This window comes from Camarhynchus parvulus, chromosome 5, assembly GCF_901933205.1.
Source record: "Camarhynchus parvulus chromosome 5, STF_HiC, whole genome shotgun sequence".
In the NCBI taxonomy this organism is placed as follows: domain Eukaryota; kingdom Metazoa; phylum Chordata; class Aves; order Passeriformes; family Thraupidae; genus Camarhynchus; species Camarhynchus parvulus.
Window position 1 is genome coordinate 52,871,590 of NC_044575.1, and position 18,939 is coordinate 52,890,528.

The window sequence follows — 18,939 nt, forward strand, 5'->3', positions numbered from 1 at the left end:
CATTACACTCACCAGTTTTGCTGAACTCACCCTGACACCAGCCAAGACAAGCTGGATAATATGGATCCTTAGCAGCTTCCCTGAAATGCAGCTTTGGCAAAGCTCATAAGGAAACACTAGAGCAAAAAACATCTTCATTACCTGGTCTAATATTCACTTGTCTTTTTTTTTTCCTAATACTGCAATTTCCATGCTTGGAACTCGGAGTGAAGTAGCAAAACACTCATTTGGCAGGTAAGTAAAATCAGGACAAAATCAATCACTAGCACACAGAAGTGAAGTGTTTTTCTGAGAGCTGAGGGATGCACACAGGAGAGTACCCCCTCCTCAGATGTGCTGGACAGGGTGGAGAGGCTTGATGAGCAGCCACGGGCAAGTGAACCTTAAAAAAGGAATTAGCAGTACTGAGAGTTTTCAGATATATTCCTCTGAAACTCAATTTTTTGTTTGTTTTGGGCTTTTTGGGGTTTTTCTGTAGCACAGCACGTGAGTTCTTAACATTGCCTCCAGAGTGAGAAAGTAAGCAAACAAAAAGAGCCATCAAGACTTTTCTTCCCATCTAGGGAGGAAATCTATGTAAAGTGGGACCCTCCTGCCCTGTTTAACACAGCACTGGGCCGCTGGGGAGAGCCCAGGCAGCTAAGCCTTGCTCTAGAAAATGTTTTGTTCTCAGCTGTTAAGAAAACACAGATTTTATTCCAAACATTAAATGCAGCTTTTAAATACAACTTGTTTCTTCATATTACAATTTGCAGAGTCCCAGATGGTTCCCTGTACGTTTTCACGGTACTTAAAATGCTAATGTATTCCAACTTCTTCAGATGTTGTTTAACACACACACAAGCATGGCATACACCTTAAGTGGGAGTGTGAATAAAGAGCAAAATCACAAAGCTAGAAAGTGGATATGTTGCTAAATGCAAAACAAACTAAACCTCTTCCTCCTCCCTCTGCCCCCTACCCCCACCCCAGCAAGAGAGAAATGGAAACACAAAGTCACATGGTTCAAGGCTCCCCTTTAGCAAGCTATAATTTAACCTCAGGTTATCCTGACATTCGCATGCTGAAGGGAACACTTAGCACATGTCATTGTGTAAGAACAGCTAAATGAGAACAAAAATATAGGGAAAGAGGTCAGAAAGGGAAGAATAATAATACAAGCAATTTACAAACCTCTACAAAGTGCAGGCGATTCTGTAGCAGGCTCAGCTGTGTCAGTGCATTTGCTCAGGACATTTAGTATTTGGAGAAATGCTAAAATGAAACACTACAGGTACAGCTGCAAATATTTGAGGATAGAGGACAAACAAATATTCACACAAACAAATATTCACACAATGGGCTAGTGGTCTATTAAGGACTGGCAGAAACCTCATATCCCATTGCCTGGAAAAGCTCTCCCACCAACCCAAGCCTTTGTCCATGAACATCTCCCACACAAAAATCTCAGTTTTACTCATCAGTGCATCATAGGTGCAAATATCACAGACACTGTGTTGGCAGGATGAAGATTTTGCCAAATGGATTTCACATTTCCATCCCTTACATCTCATCTCCACACGTAAATGATGAAAAATGAGTAAATACCAAAATGATGAACAATTGCAAATTTGAGGGCTAGTTATTGAGTCTGGCCAAGTAAAGCAAGCTGTTAAGACTCCTCATCCTTGCAGATGAGGTGATTGAGAGCACAAGTGCTCCTGCACATGTGTGGTGCACAGGAGGAGTAGATTAGCTTCACACAGTTCCATGGTGACTACAGATACCTGTGGCAGAACATGTCAGTCCAAGGCCAGTAATTGAAATTTTGCTTTGCTCCATTTGTTTTACCACGTAGGAACAGTTTTCTGTCCTAGTGATGCAGATGTGGATATTCAGGGTTGATTTTATGTCTTTGTTTGTGTGGGTGCCAGCAGCAGCTATGGAACAGCTCCAACAGAGATCCACATCCCCAGGCTGACTAAAAAGCTTCCCTCACCATTTTTTGGTTTTCACACAGTACTTCCTTTTCAACTGGAACTCAGAGTCATACACTGAAATCTCTGCCCCTTGCAGGTGTGGCAGTCACTGTAAATACATGTTGGGCTCACAGAAGTGAGCAATTGCAGAGCTGCCACTGCTAGCTGTCACCTTTGAATGCCTCCTTTTGACACACCCCTCACGTGCAAAAGCTTTTTGGTCTGTCACTGGGTGGCAAAACACTAGAAGGGTTGAACTGAAGTGGAATGCAGAAGGGCTTCACCAGCAAACCCTTGTTTTGTTCCCTGACACCCTTTCTCCAGCACTTACTGCATGAAAATGTGTTGTGTCCTTCTGCTCTGCATGGACTTGTCTGAGGGGTTAAACATGCAGAGAACCACCAGGCTGAGCAGCCTGATGATTTCTTCAGCTTTTGTTTGAGGTGTTATGGAAGACAGTACCAAAGACCAGCCTGTTTCAGATTCACACCTGTAGTGGTTGAACATCCGGGTAAGGAATGCTACTTTTCCAAGTATCTCTATCTGTTTTTTGCAAAAGGTACTGTTTTGATGGAGTACATACATCTTGATAGATACCCCATCAGCAAAGGATGACTGTATTATCACAAATACTAAAATTTAAAATAAAAAAAAAGGTAATTATTTTCTGTGCCATTTATAGCCTCCCATGAGTAGCAGCCAGACACTCCCACTCATATAACACTCTAATATTTCACCCATCAAGGACATAACCCTGGTTATTTACAGACTGTAATGACAGTGCCCCTACTTTGATGTCACCATAAATAAACTGATAAAACTGCTGAGTTTCAAGAAACTCAGCTTAATTGCCTGGAAGATGTTATTATTTTAATAAAAAAGAATGGCATGTTTAATGATTAAATTTATATCAAGTGTGCAAGCAGGTTCCACTCAAGGAGAAGCATACCAACCTTTCCACACACCTTGTGCTGTCAAAAAAACTGCTCCTTGCTTTTCATGAAAAAGTGGATCTTTGTTGAAATGACACAGAAAACTCTGCTCACGTGCTGCCTGAAAGCAAAGGTCCTGGCTGTGATGGATTTCAGTAAACTACAGGCTCACTACTTCTCAAACATGACAGCTCCTATCAATAAATGGTGTTTTGTAAACTGTAGGAGCTTTAGAGGGGATACAGCTCCTCAACAGCATCAGTCCTGCCTGGTAAAGCCATGCCTGGATCTCTTCTCTTTTACCTTTTTGTTGAGGAATACACCTGAGCTGTGGCAGCAGGGGCCCTGCAGAACGAAGCCTCTGGTGCTGAGCCCCCATTCCCACATTATGTGGTGTAAGAGGCTCCATTCCTGAGCAGCCCTTGCATGGATTTCCCTTCAGAAGCTGCTTACTGGTGCACGTCTGGAAAACATCTTCCAGTTTAGTTTCAGCCAAAAAGAAATCCAATTTGTGTGCTTCAAGACTGCTATGGAACATCAACCAAAGCGTGGTAAGTAGGGCAAAATCAGATTATGTGCTTCAAAAGAACAGCCTCAACAAAAACAAAAAAAAAGCTAAAGAATATGGATAGGAGTCAGGATCAAAATGTTAATGACAGCCTTGAGTATAATGCCAGAAAGCTGGTGTCCATCAAAGGCAAAGGAGCCCCTCCACAAGAAGATCAAGTAAAAAATCTCACTTCTTCCTATCTTGGTGAAGGACTTGTTGTTATACATTGTGCTACATATGCTCCACATTGCATCAACATCTGTCCCTGTCACCTTTCAAACTGCCAGCAGGCAGAGCCAGGCTCAGACAGCACAGCCTGGAGTTACATGTTCCAGCTCAAGTTAGTTAAGAATGAGATGCACAAGTCTGAGCCAGTCACCAGCCTGAAACCCTTTATAGCCAACAAAGAGTTCTCACAGTTAGAGGATACAACTTCTCTGACCTTTCTTCAGTGTTTGGTTTGGTATGGTATAAGAGAAAAACACAGAGAAATAGTTCACTCTGTTGGCTATGGAAATTATCCCAGCCTGTTTCAGATTCACACCAGTAGTGGTTGAACATCCAGGTAAGGAGTTACAGAGGAGGAGGTAAAGACACTTTTCCAAGTATGTCTTTCTGTTTTTTGCAAAAGGTATTGTTTTGATGGAGTACATATATTCATTAATTAATAAGGGCATAACTTTTGTGCCAAAATGCAGTGTGGATCTCCATGTAAAATCAAGTTCTGTTCAAGGGCCAAATGGCAGCAATTAGCAGAGACAAAAATCTGTTTAAGTCTCCCAAAATCCTTTCTGACCTTCCCGCACAGAATGGTAAAAGAATAAACACAATGAAACAAACAAATTCACTATGAAATTCCCTCTACCCAAGGTTTTCATGATTTATCTTCTGACCACCGCCCATTATGCTTAAACAAGCTCATAACTTCTTTATGTTCAGACATAAAAGTTTTTTGTAGCTCCCATTACTTTCCTACACACTGGTGTCCTTCCTTTTTAATGCTTGAAAGCATTCAGAAAAGATACTTTTCTTCCTTTAACAAGGCCTCTCATGCACATGTGTTCCTGTAAACAGCTCTATTTCTCACAAAAATATCTTAAAAAAAACTTGAAATTAGCTTCCTAATTTTTAAGCGTGGGCTGGCATCCAAAATTTAGCAGAATTCTAGCTAAAATAAGATAAATTCCTCAGAGACTCTTTATTTCTGTCTAATCTTCAGGACAAGACAAGATTTGGAGCAATCTTTTGATTAAAGAGAAGCTTTCGTTTCTGACTCAGCTTTCTTAAGAGGATTTGCTAACACTTAGTGACCCTGTTTCTTCCTTGCAGGGTGCACTCCAATTTCTCCCTAGCACACAAGGTGAGTTATTAAACCTCTGTGCTTGCCATGGCATAAATTTCAGACATCAAAACCAAAGCTTGCCAGGTCTGCAGTCAGGCACTCAAGGGACAGGCTCCAAAAATTCCCTGAGCAGATGTTTTTTGGTGTGGGTTTTTGTAACAGGAACCATCTGCTGGGGTTTTTTTTTTTTTTTTAACCAGTAAAAAGAAAGTCATGCCTCAAAATGATCAGAATAACTCATCACAAATGCAGAATCTTCAAAAGGCACTCATGGATGGGCAGGTTTCTCATGCCCATCCTGCTAATTATCAACTGGCAGAACTCAGTGCTCTGCATCTGCTAAAAATGTAATTCTTGAAAGGCTCAGCTTCAGTTCTGGACACCTGTTTTCCCAGCTTACCACTTCCTTGTCTGTAAACCCAGATGTCCTGTGCCACTGAGAGTTCTTATTACCTCAGCAGGTAATACATGCTCTGCTGTGAAGCTTCCTTCAAGAAGGAAGCTTAAGGGAGAAACTGTAGGGGGACATAATATAAGTAAATAAAGGTAGTATAGAAAGTAATCTTACCCCATTAAGGAGTTGCAGCTGAGACAATTATTAGAGACCGGGAACAAGCCTGATGTTAATAGGCTGCAGCTGTAGCCAATAGGAAGAGTGTTATAAAAGAGTGGATTGGTTGGTTGAGAGGGCAACTGGAGTCAGTTGGCTGCTGTGAGGACACGGAAGAGTCAGGGCCTAGAGGAGCTGCCTATGAGAAACATCAAGGAGGTATGAAGCTATAGCAATATGGAACCCTTGCAATATAATGATAATAGAACTTTTGTGCTATAATGACAACAAGAACCTATCCCAAAACACAATTTTCCCTAGGGAGCAGAAGGTTATCTGTTTATCCCTCTCTCCGGACATGATTTTAAGGATAGAATGTGAGTCTAATGCATGTGATAGATGTGTGCATGACACAGAGATAGACTAAAGGGGGAGTCAGGCATCAGTCCCACAACCTTTGTGTTTTGATGTACCAAGTTCTGCTGCTGACATAGAGCAGCAGCCCTTGCCAGCACATCCTGCTCTGCCTGGAGTGAGAGACTGTTGGTGAGCTTATGAAATCCTGCATGTGGTATCTCCCAGACACGTCCCAACTTGGCTTCTGGCTGAGATCTGAGGCTGCATCAGTTCCCAAATTTGCTGCCAGAGGAAGGATTCACACCTGAAGGACTCTGCCTGCAGCCCACAGGTCCCCTTCTACGTGCACATGTTGTCTGAAGTTAAGTTACAATGGCTTGCTGGGAAAGTACTTGAACATGGAGTTACTGCACATTTGGGGGCATGGAGGTCACAAATGAGCTGTCTTCACTTTGCATGTGCATGATCTACTTCTATCCAAATCTCAGAGAATAATTTAAATAATAGTTTGATACAATTTTATATAATAGATACAACTAAGCCCAGTAAGACAAAGGAGAAAAGGGAGGTGAATCTCAGAAAGGAGTGGCAGACAGAAAAGACCTTTCTTAAGAATTAGTCCCAAGCTGCATATACAGGATAGTACTGCAAAAGCATAACCATATCATAATTAAAAATGCTTTTGATGTTGTATCTGTGAGTCTAACTCTGTATTTTAGTAAGCAAGGAGAGCACAGGCTAGACACAGTGGATTGATGTCTCCCTAAAGGCCCTTTACTGAGGCAGCTGGGGAGCTTTTGTGGCATCGTTGAAGATATGAGTCATGGACCAGCTCCCAAATGCCAAAGGCGTGAGGTGGCACCATACTGGAGAGAGCTTTTCTTAGCCCCACACATCACTGCCAGCAGGAGTTCTACTTCCTCTACTCCCTTTCCTCAGGCAATGGGAAGCCTCTGACTTCTTGTGCAGTTTGGACTTAGGTGGCTGAAAATGATGCGGCTGCAATTCTCAAAGGATTTTCTGAGGTGCAACAGCGATGCTTCTCAACAGGAGAAGTGCACCCCATGGGCTGCACGCTGCTCCCTGCTGATGGTAACCACAGCTCTGCACACAGAGCATACAGGAATTAACTCCTGCCTGAAGTTCTGGTGCTGCTGACAGCTGTATTACCTTTTGTGGTTCCATCTTCTGTGCTCAGCTTGGAGACACACAGAGGCTGTGCACTCCTGGAGCACAGGTATCTTCTCCACCAACATCTCTAGGCAGGGAAACTGCTCAGGCCTGGCTTGTAACCCTTCCTGCCCATTTGTGAAGTGGAAATACATCCCCCACACCTTCCTGCTGTGCCCTGCTCTGGTTTGCATTCTGGGTTTCTCAGGGTTTTCCTCTTTGTGATGGAGTTGATAACTCGGAAACTTCACAAAGGGATCTTTTTGATAAATAAAGAAGAAGAAAAATATTTCAGAACCTCATGCTATTCACCTGTGGGATTGCTTTGGCACACAGCAACCAGCAGGTCCATAAGAAGGGGTGAAAGCACTTGTCTAGAGAGAGTCTCTGCCTTGGGCAGTCAAGTACATGCAGGAAACTCCACCATGCAGTGCTCCTTTGTGGTGCATCTCCATCCTGAGGATCCTGGCACCTTCTTTTTTTTTTTTTTTTTTTGTTGTTGTTGTTGAGTGATTTTTTTTTCCTTCAGTGGAGGCACTGACCCAAAATCCACAGTTCCAGGGCAGAAATAGCTGCTCATATGGGTGGCAGCCTAAGAGCAGCTCTGTACAGAGGTTATCCTGGAATACCAAAGGTTTAAGGGCTTTCCCCATGGCAAGTTTGGGCAAGGACTGAAATGAGACAAAATGCTTTTGCTGCTGAATGGTTCCACAGATGCCAGCCTCCTTTCCTTCCATGCAGGGGCTCCAACTACTGGCTGAGTGGTTTAATGGGATGAAAGCATTGTTGAGCCACTCAACACTAACACCTGGGACTGGAAGCAGAGATAGCAAGCCATTGCCTCCAGCCCAATTCTGCAAAGACAGCATGTGGTCTCCTGATGGCTGTGTTCAGGGCTATTTCCCAGCAAGGACTGGTCCAGATGGGTGAACATTTTGAATGGAACCATAAATATTATCCATTTCTCATCCATTTCCAAGATTCCCTCAGCTTTGGTAATTGGAAATGGAAATTGCAGAATGAGAAATTGATTTCTTCTTCACTTTTGCCACACGGAAAGAAAAGAAATGACTGGCAATGTTTGTAAAAGGCTTCCCAGCCCACCCAGATCCAAGATAATGAGCTTTCCCAGGTAATTCCCTCTGTTGTGCTCCTCTTTTTCTTTTACCATAAATGCACGTTGTGCTGCAGATAACAGAAGATTAAACTCCTCACTTGGAAACTGAACTACACATCACTCGCGCAGCAAATAAAATAGAAAAAAACCATTCCTTTCTTCTTTTTCTTCTTTATTAAATGCCATCACTTAATTTAGAATGCAAATCAATATATTAATAAGGAATGTATAATTTTTAATGTCATCTGTGCAATCACCCTCCTAGATTGATTCTACCTTGAGCTCATTGCAGTATTGTTAATGACTGAAAGCTCCCACCATACTTCATCAACCAAAGTCTGTCTCCAAGAACTTTCTAATTAGTGCTACTAATCACCTATTCCTCCTCAGTGAGACTAATGCATTATTACAGAGACTTGTGAAATACGTCCAACAACATATATGTCTTGTTAAAATGACACTCGGGAGATTCCATTACCCACATCCATCAATGACACTTAATCCATCACATGGAAATATTGCTTAAATACTGCTACACTGTCAGCTGGGTGCAGGCATCATCAGGGAGACCTGCCAGGCAAAATGCTTCCCTGCTTCCTTGCTTATGGCTCTGGCTTGCAGCCCACTCTCTTACATCATATAGCAATTAATGTACCTGTACTTAGATAACAAGAAGTTAGAGAGGCAGTGGAAAGTAACAGCAGAATGGGACAACTGATGAAATTAGCTGCAGGAAATCTATATTGTAATAAAACTGTTCATAAAAGTGAATTGTCATTTAGAGGCACAATTTCCATGGGGAATAAGTTTTAATGTCTGTGTGCATCTTTAAGGCAAAGAGTTTTTCTTTTTTTTCCCCCCAATGGTTCTTTCATTTAAATGGCTTTATAGAAGCATAGAATATGCAGAAACATTTTTAAACCCATGAGAATCTCATTATGTTTTGTGCATGTCTTTTTCTATTTTTATTTTTTTTTCTTTAAATTCAGGATAATCCACAATGCTGCAGTTATTTAGCTGTGAGGAATATTTTGATCACCACAGCGAAGATAATTAAGAATATGTATAAATGAATGTGCCAATTTCTTTATAAGTGGAAATACTTAAATTGATCAGTTACACTGATGGAACCTGATTATTTCTCTCCCAGCCCTGTGTTTGATTACAAAATCAGCTATAAAATCAACTTTTCAAAGACATAAAAACACACATATACCCCAAATTTTGTAAAGCTAATAGGATTTGTTACAAAGCTCCTCCTTTTGAAGTGATCTAAAGTGAAATTCAAATGCTTATTGTGTCTAAATGTTATGAAAAATTCTGGTAGTTGTATGAAATTGTTTCAAAATCAGAATGATTTATGAGTGTTTATTAATAAACACAAGCTTAGTGCTTGGACCAAAACACAAGCCCTGGTGAGCAGTTGGAAGCTCATCGTGGCAGGAGCCAAATGGGGTCAGATCACAAGGGAAAGTGAAAATAGTCAATCTCTCTTTTTCCTCAAGGCAAGGTGAATTTGTGAAGATCCCTGCTGATCAGAACTCAGTGTATCATCTCTACTCATGCTTGGGATTTTTAATTTCTATTGCTGGAGCTTTTCTTACATTATCAGGATACTTCCTGTATCCTGATAATGCTGCAAAATCATCTAACCTATGAAAAAGACAATTTACAGTAAAATAAAACTCCTCCAGTGTGTGAACTAGCGGATGGGAAAACTGCCATTGCTATTTGTAGTACCTGAGGAGGCTAAAATAATGGTCTTAGTGTGCAATGGACCACTTCAAAGATTATACAGCAACAGCAAAGGCAGCTTAAGCGTATCAAAGGTGAATATTACAAAGAAAGGCTTTGCAGATCTACAGCCAACACTAACCCCACTGCTGTCTGTGGGAAGACTTGACTACAGGCTACAGACACTATGAGGAAAGCAGCCATCCACAATCATTCCAAAAATTTTAATTATTTCCACAGCTGCAGAGATGAATCTGTAGAAACAGTAAAGACAAAATGCAGAGATGAGCCGGTTGAAGACAGAATGGTAACTCTGTGTTACTGGTTTTTTTCCCCTTCAGGATCAAACTTTGCTCTTGTCAAATATCAGGCTGTTGCTTTAGTTTTGTGTTAACACCTCATAGTTGACAGCACTTGAATTCCACCAGATTTTCCATCACTTCTCCCATCAGGCTCTTCCCTTGTCCCATCCTGCTCTCTCCTGCACAGCAGGGATTTCATGATGGCATAGGGGATACCAGACTGGGAGCAGGGAATGTCTGCTGCCCTCTCTCACTGTATCACACTGAGTTCCCCTCTGGTACCCACAATTGTGAGCAGACTCTGTGCAGATTTAAAGCAAACAAAGGGAAACAGATACATGTGCAGATAGCCAGAGCTGCCCAGAGCACTCCTGAACGATTAGAAAGAAGTTCTCTCATTCTAATTAAAGCCTAAACTCACTTCCCATTATGAGCCTAATTACATTTCAAACAGATGCACTTCCAGGGTGTGCAAATGTTCTGGCATTGTGAGAAGCTGGATGGACTCTGGCTTCAGATACAGAAATGTTGGACTTGAGAGTGAGATATTTGCAGAGGAAACTTTCCTGATCATCCATCCACCAGCATAAAAAAAATATATCTGCAGAAAATGTTGAGTCAAAGACTCAAGGTCCATAGAACTTACTTTGGGGACAGTCATTCAATCAGCAAATTTGTTAAAAAGGAAGGGTTGAAAAGGCTGAGGAGTTCCATCAGCAGCTGGAAACTTCAGATACGATTTCCATCATATCTGGTGCTGTCAGGACAAAAGCCACATGTGATTGTCTGCTCTCTGATATTGCAGTAAGAAGTTATCTCCACTGAAGAAAGAGGGGTTTATGAACAGGTCTTGAATTCACCTGAATGTTGTAGGAATGTTCTTGTTCTTCCTTTGTCTGATTTCCCAGTGCAAAGGACAGGGAATTGCAACAGAGTCACTGATTTCCAAAGCACTGCACACTGGCAATGAGGAACTTGAAAAAAAGGAGTCTCACCATCTCTGATAGCAATCTGTCACACCATAAGTGCACAGGAAGGAGTCAAAGGGCTGGAAAACCAGGATTAACCATTATGGAGATGGAAGTCAAAGTCCCTCTTGGTATCGTTGTACAAATGTGTGCTTGTGCATTCAAGAAATGTATCTTAAGGTTCTGGATAGCAAATGGGAATACCTACTCCAAACTGAACCATCCAAGTTCACCATATTCATACTGAAGCTGAGCTCAGCAAGCAGTTCAAGGACCACCATGCTGGTTTTAGCATCAAACTCTTCAGACAATACAAATTGCACACATAAGCACAGACCGTGCTGCTTAATGGCAATGAAGTTATGGAGATTCCCTTCAGAGTCAGATGAATCAGGGGTGTGGATCTGTCAGAGACTGTGATTTATAATAAAAAAACTTAGTCAAAACAAATCTTTTTGGACAAAAAATATTTTCTTAGAAGATCTTCCAGTATGGGATGTTTCATTTGGGGAATAGAGCTGCTCAGGTTATTCCCTCAAGCATCCCTTCCTCTAGCCACACAAATATTCATGTGGAGGTCCCACTTCTTTTTGCCACTGGTTGTGTGTGTCTTCTGAAAAACTTCGCTATTTAAATTTGTTTCTTCCAGTATAGAGGACTTAGCAGTGTGTTTTGCTCAGTGACTACAGCAATGAGCATTGCTAGATGGATGTAGACAGATACTTTCTGTCTAATTCTACACCTGAAGTTAAATTGCAGTCAATATGAAACCTAGCCAGTTTTATAATTCTACCCATATGTTATAAGGATTTGCCACATATTTTAATGTAAGTGCTACATATGTCATCAACTTTGTGGTAAATATGTCTATTTTTCCTCCTGGAATTACAGAAGGAAGAGGTTACTGTCTGGTACATTCCATTATTTATTGTCTCAATTCAGGGCAACTCAATATATTCTGTTAATTTCCTTTTCCTTTTTTAAAAGAAATAATAATCTGTCACTGAGGTTGTAACAGCTCTGATGTTAATGGAATTGTAAGAGACAATGTCATTGAAATGGGATGGGCCCGAATGGAATCATCACAGTCTGTCCATTCAGGCCCTAATGGCTCCATCAATCCAGGTGGGCAGGACACAGCCCAAGGTGTTCCAGGAAGCTCTGAGTGTGCTCAGCCTTTGTGCACCTTCAGAGCACAATCACATCAGTTAAAAGGTACAGTCCCCAAATCTCCCAGAGACCCTTTAGCTGCAGATCACCCAGCAAAGGCTCCTCCAGAGCGAGCCTGGCCCATCCCAGCAGTGAATCAATGAAAGAGTTGATTGCAAGATTTCCAGCATATTTAGGAATCATTCAGCCTTTGTCCTCAGGGATTATTCATCCACACAGATCTAGAATTCTGTGCTTGAAATCCCCTAAGACACTTTTTAGTAAAGCAACAATGAATGCACAGAGCTACTGATTTCTTTCCCCTGTTTAATATTTCACCCTTTTTAATACAGCTACAAATTCCACAGGTGCCATATTTCATTACACATTTTCAAGCTCGGATATGTTGAAAAGCATCGAATACAGGGAACTTCTGGCCTTGATATCTGGTGCTGTAGAATTAATTTTGGGGAGAAGAAAAAAGAGTGTCCCCACAAGCCAGGACAATGCTGATTATTCAGTCAGATACATCAAAGTGCCTCAAATCCCAGCACAAGTAAATGGTAGGCACCACACCTGCCTACAGGATGCTGCTGCTGAGTGAGTAAAGTGGATTATGCTGAATAAACTTCTCTTGGTGCTTCTTCAATAGAGTTCAGGCCCCCCAGGGCAGTGGCCTAGTGCTGTTGTACAGCATGTGGGGATTAACCAGAAAATTTGGTGGTGTCCAGGAAGTATAAACTGGTAAAGGGGTGTAAGAATCCCAAGCCCTGTATCTGTGCCATGCTTTTGCTGACTTATGAAGATGAGAGTATACTAGAAAGCACTGACAGTAATAAAGAATATAAATAAATAATAATAATAATAATAAATATATAATAAATAATTAAAATGGGCACCCTCAGAGGTCTTTGATGGGAATTTCCTCAGCTGAGTGTATCATTATCTTTCTCACAATTTTCATTAAATACTTTTCTTGGTAGTCATTCAAAAAATCCCAAGTAATATATATTCAGCTGAGGTTAGTCTCCTTTTTGTTCATTCACGGAATTCACAGAATTAGGAGACTTAGTCTCCTTTTTTTTTTCATTGGAGCAAATTCTCAATTTCAAGAAAATTAAATATAAAAATTAAAATCTAAACCTAAAGTGAATTTTAAACTCCAAGAGGATTTAAACCCCAAGATGTATCCTCTTAGTGTGGGGATATCTTTCCCACTCTGTTCCTTAGGAATAAAAGAACTTTTAGCCTTTACTCATAACTGTCTTTTCTCACAGGAGCTGAGGTCTCAATGTCTTGTGTTTCACTTTTGTACAAAGAAAAAAGCCCCCTAAGTATAGGCAGGAGGGAGGCATTGCAGTGAAAATTGTGAAAGGAATCAAAAACTAAATGGTCCAATCACTGGAATTGTTTTCTTAATGTTTTCCTCTGATAGCCTCACTCAGCTGAATTTGCTGGAGCGGCAGGCTCTCATATTAATTGATGCATGTCTGTTTGCTCTCCATTTTCCACAGTCCCAGGACCAGAAAGAGCTGTGAGTAGGCATGAGCAAGGTGCCATAGTCATTGCTCAGACACTCTTAGCAACCAAGGACAGAAACTGCAGAGGATTTGCCTGTAGAAATAGAACATAATGAGTAAAAAAAATGGAAGATACTCACAAATGCAAAGAAATTACTTTTTCCAGCTCAGATGTGGTGTGAGGCCATATTCTGTGTTGGGTGTTTCATCCAGGTGCCACACACACAGAGGTCAGCCATGGGAGCCTGCCTATCCAAGGGGGCAGAATGGTCAGGAACACTGCAAGGCATCAAAATATTATAATATTATTTTTATTTGTTTCACTACTCAGTATTCATGCTGTATTAAACTCTGTGTGCTACTTCTTTGTTATCAGATAAAGAAGGGAATGAATTGGGCTTTACATCTGGCACTAAATACCTGTGATCAAAAAGCACACCACTTTACTCTCTAAAGTAGTGTTATCATGTGTATATCTTGTCTGTCAGCATTATGGTACATCAAAGATAATGCTCATGTTCTTACACTGACATCTTTAGAGAGCATATGTAAATCTCCTGGTTTGGCTGCCCCAAAACATTGTGGAAAGCAGACATTAAATAAGGTTTTCTTTCTAGGTTATGCAGCTGCCACTGCTGTTTCCAATACTCCATTTATTTTTCACTGCTTGATGGTGTTCTCATGAGTCTTTGGCTGACCAGAAAGGACAAGACAATTAACTGGAAAATTCAAAACATCTGCAGTCCTGCATCTTGGTATGTGGTCTGACACTGTGACAGCATCTTCAATCCTACACAGCTAAGAAAGCCAACATTATTATTGGCAAAACTTCAGGGATAAAGTACAGACAATAATGGGGGTTTATTCTCATTTAACTCACAGTGTAAGAAAAAATTCACCTTCTCTGTTGTCTTATTGATGAAAATGGAGCATAGCCTGGGGTTCATGTGTGAGAAAGAGTAGGGGAAGACGTGAGACAGATGGACCAAAAAAACCAAACCAAAACAAAACAAAGAGCTGGTTTGGAAACCAACTTCGGGGGTTTTTATGTAAAATAAAAATTTGAAATTAAACTGTTTCAGGATAGAAAATGGAACTACTCAGCCTCATGGGGGCTGTGTCCAAGCCCACATAGTTCAAGTGCCTGTGTCCCCATTTCCCTGTAGAAAGCAGCTCATTTTTGAAGTGACCTCCTTCCCCTATGAGCAGTCACAGCCTCCAGTTTAAGGACTGGCTGCACTTTGTGAGTTTGTGTTCTTGGTCTTAGGCAGCAAGTGGGAATTGGAATAATTAAGCTCTCAGCTGAAATTTCTCAGTTCACTCACTGAGCTCCATGGTGTGGTTTTTTTTAATCTACAAATTTTACCCCCAAAATTGTGCTGACTGCTAAGGCTACAAAATGGGAAAGGACGCCCCTAGCTGCTTCTAAGCCAAATATTCTCATTTCTCCTTTCCCATTACTTTCCAAATGAGACATAATTAAGCAATTTTGCTTCTCATGGTATTAAAACTAAAGACAAAGCTATTTCAGCTATTTCTAGGCCTTTTTTAGAGGGGCTATCAAAACCAATCAGTGGTAGCAATTGAGAGACAGGGAACAGATGGTATGTGATTCCAGGTTCTGCCACATTCCTATAAATGCATTAATTTACTGCTGAAACAAAGTAAGTTTTTTTATGTCATTCATAAAAGGAGAAGATGACTTGAAAGATTTGATCAGTGATGATAATGTGTTTTCTTTGGTAAATGCCACTTTCCTCAAGCTCCACATTGTTACGTTCACCAGATCTGCAATATAGTTAACTACAAATTCTTTTCTATGGTAATCAAGCTGCTACCTTAGTAACACAGTATATAAAGTCAAAATATTAATCAGTAAGCCTTTCTTTATTTCAATATGTTCTCCTTCAGAAGTAATCCAACTGGAGCCTTTTTACCACATTGTAATTTATGAGCCAGCTGGAGCACAATACATTTTTAATAAAAATTAGGTACAAGCAGATACAGGGGATTAATAGTTGTATTATAATTTTATAGTTTTCAATATACACAGCCATGGAAAAGACAATCAAATATGGGGTCCATCTCAAGGATATAAAATGCAGTATTTATTTTTAATGGAAAGAGAATTTCATGAATTACTGAGCCATGAAGAGCTGATGGATGCACTCACTGGGCAACACAAAGGACAACTAGACAGAAAAGGCATTCAGAACAACAGAACACTACTGGTTGTTAGGATGTAGCACCTCTGATTAGGCTCCAGAGTCTCAACTCTACCTGTTTCCATAGACTATGTACATTTTCAAAAATTACCTCCTTTTATCACCAACCTATAGAGGCTGGGACTTTTTTTTCATGTATTTCTGACTCACATTAATTAAACAATTTATTCCACAGGGGGAAATAGGAGTAAAAGCAGTGCTCATAAATTGATTAAACCATTAAAAGAATTTTATCTTTCTCAGGTCTACTTTGAACAATATTGATAGGACTGAGTAGTGGAAATGAAGCAGCTATAAATTTTTGCAGTCCTTGCAAACTTTTAAAATATGCTCTCCAGGAGTTGATATATTGTTGTACATCTTTTTCCACAAACAGCTAGGCAACAACTTATCCACTGTTCCTGCAGTCCAAGCATCTCCATCTGAGGAGCATTTCTTTTTGCATCTAAAAATCCTAAAAGATTTTTCTCTGATATTCTTGCAAACATTTTGAAATCCTTCTAGACTTATGGGTGGGTGTCTCCTTGATCCAAAAACCTTCCAGTTGAATGATGAACTTGCTGAGGAGTCATTGTTCAGCATTTAATCTGAAAAATATTATCTGGCAATTGAATCAAAGCACATCAAAGACAATTCCCAGTAAGAAAAACAAATCTTCTAGTAAAGGGCAACTCTTTTCCTTAGAGATGCTAATTACACTACAGCAAACCCCAAAATGTGGTGTATGTTCTTCTCCAGGGTTCAGGGATGTGATGTGAAATTTCTTTGAAGGAGACCCCAAAGATATGCTTGCTTTTTTTTTTAATAAAATGAAATGAATGGGTAACAAAGGGCAAGAAATCTTCAAATACAGCATGCCAACAGTGAAATCTTTGAAGGGGTACATACTGGCAGTGTAAAATCTCCACTGGGACCATGCCTTCATCAACTCGAAAGAGAGACTATCTGCCTGAAAGCTTTGAAGAAACCCCCTCCTTCTGAAGAGATGGGAAACCTTTGAAGTTATGAAGAATGCATTAATCATTTTAGATAGGTAAACTCTGGAATAAAACTCATTCCAACCTGTAGTATTCTTTCTTGGTGCTTTGTTAATTAAATCACGCAGCACATTTCAGTGAGGAGGAGAGGGTCGCAGCAGCCCAGAGTGAGATTTTTTGCAGTCTTGGAGATGAAGTTTACTGCACCATAGAAAGTAAATTTTGACAGCAGGCTGAAAGCACCATCTAGATTAGAAGACATGTAGAATGTATGATCTGTCCAGATCCCTCTGCAGAGCCTTCCTACCCCCCAGGAGATCAACACTCCTGCCCAGATTGGTGTAGGCTGTGAAGTAGCTAATGGTGACTCAATCTCCTCATCCAGGTCACCAGAAGAGATGTTAAACAGGATTGATCCTGGGTGACACCAGGCACAAACTGGATGCAGCACCATTCACCACTGCTCTCTGGCTGTCCAGTCAGTTCTGAGTCCAGCTCAGAGTGAACCTGTCCAAGCCATGGGCTGCAGCTTCTCCAGGGAATGTTTTGGAAAACTGGTTGGACAGGCAGCACTTGCCTTTCCTAAACCCTTTCTGGCTGGGTCTCATCCCATGGCTGTCTGTTGCACATAGGTAAAACCTTACAAAGGGAAGGCCTTGTAAAATCACAGCTCAGACCTGTTATTTTACCTAAGTATAAAAGGAATATGGGAAAGGGACTCAGCTCAATTAGAGGTAGAAAAAGAAGTTATATCACCATTACATGTTCACATTGTGGTGTATGGTGGTTGGCTGAATTATGTTTGTTATGATTTAAATCTGTGTAACTGATAAAGGCTTTAAAAGGCCTGGTTTTTGCAATAAAGCTGCTCTCCTCTGCACCTGCCTGGGGACTCTGTGTCACTACTTCTTCTCACCCACAGCTGTCCTGTAGTGATGCATTAAGTTTTATTTCATATTTTCCAGATTCTGTAGGATGTAACCCTGAACTTCGTATAATATATTAGTAAATCCTCTTCACAGCTTAGTAGACAAAGCAATCCTTTTCCAGCCCAAGAATCAAGGACACTGTTGCAGCTTGATGCCCAAAAATGTATAAACAGTGAATTGAAGACAGCAAACTGGGAAGATGGGACTTCATAACCTGAAGCTGTAATTGGAAAATTAACCCCAATATGTAAATGGACCAAAACTTTTAAAAGTGTGAAAATTCATGACCGGTCGTCCATCTTGGGTCCATCCTGGGTAGAGCCTCAGCCAGGCTCTTGCACTGCCCAAGGGGTATCCTTTGAAGGCCTTTCTAATAAACACTTACTTTATTCCTTTAGCCCTGTCTAGCCTCTGTTTGAAGTGGCCTCTTTAGGCATCAGTAGGTGCTGTGTGATGGCACTCAAGATAATCTGCTCCATGACCTCGGCAGGCACTGTGGTCAGGCTGACAGGCTGCACCTCCCTGGATCCTCCTCCTTCATCAACACTCTGTGGCTTGCTAATGGAAAAATATCAGCAGCAGCTCTAAGAGAGAAGACGTACACGCCACATTATGCAGCCTCTGATTATCCCTCTGTGGCCAGTCTGAAGGGCCTTATTATTAGCAGTCAAACTAGTCATTGGCTTCCCAGAGCATCCAACTCAGAGAGACAAGAGACAGGGAATTAGAGGAAAAAATAAATTACAGTGGCTGGATGGAAAGCCTTGTCTCTTCCTCACAGCCAATCTGTAATATGCCTATTCTCCTTAAGTTAAACTTGGATGGTGTACATTTGGGACCACGGCAGTTTTGTGGTAGAGTCAAAAGCTTCACGTTGTGTCACATGGGCTTCATCACCACCCATGCACAGTCCCCTGTGCCCAGATGATGAAGGTGAGGCACCAGTCTGTGTCTGCATCTGTGATGAGCTCCAAGCAATTGGAGCTCCATGTTTTGAAGCGAATCCCCTGTTTGGCCCTGTGTACTCTGGGCTGATCCAGTTCCCAGAGCAGTTTTGATTCATTCACATTAGATCCTTTCTGGAGGAAAGCTGCCTTCCATGTGTGCTACTGATGTGCTCCATAATGGGGACATTTTGGCTTGCACATAGTCCTTTGGG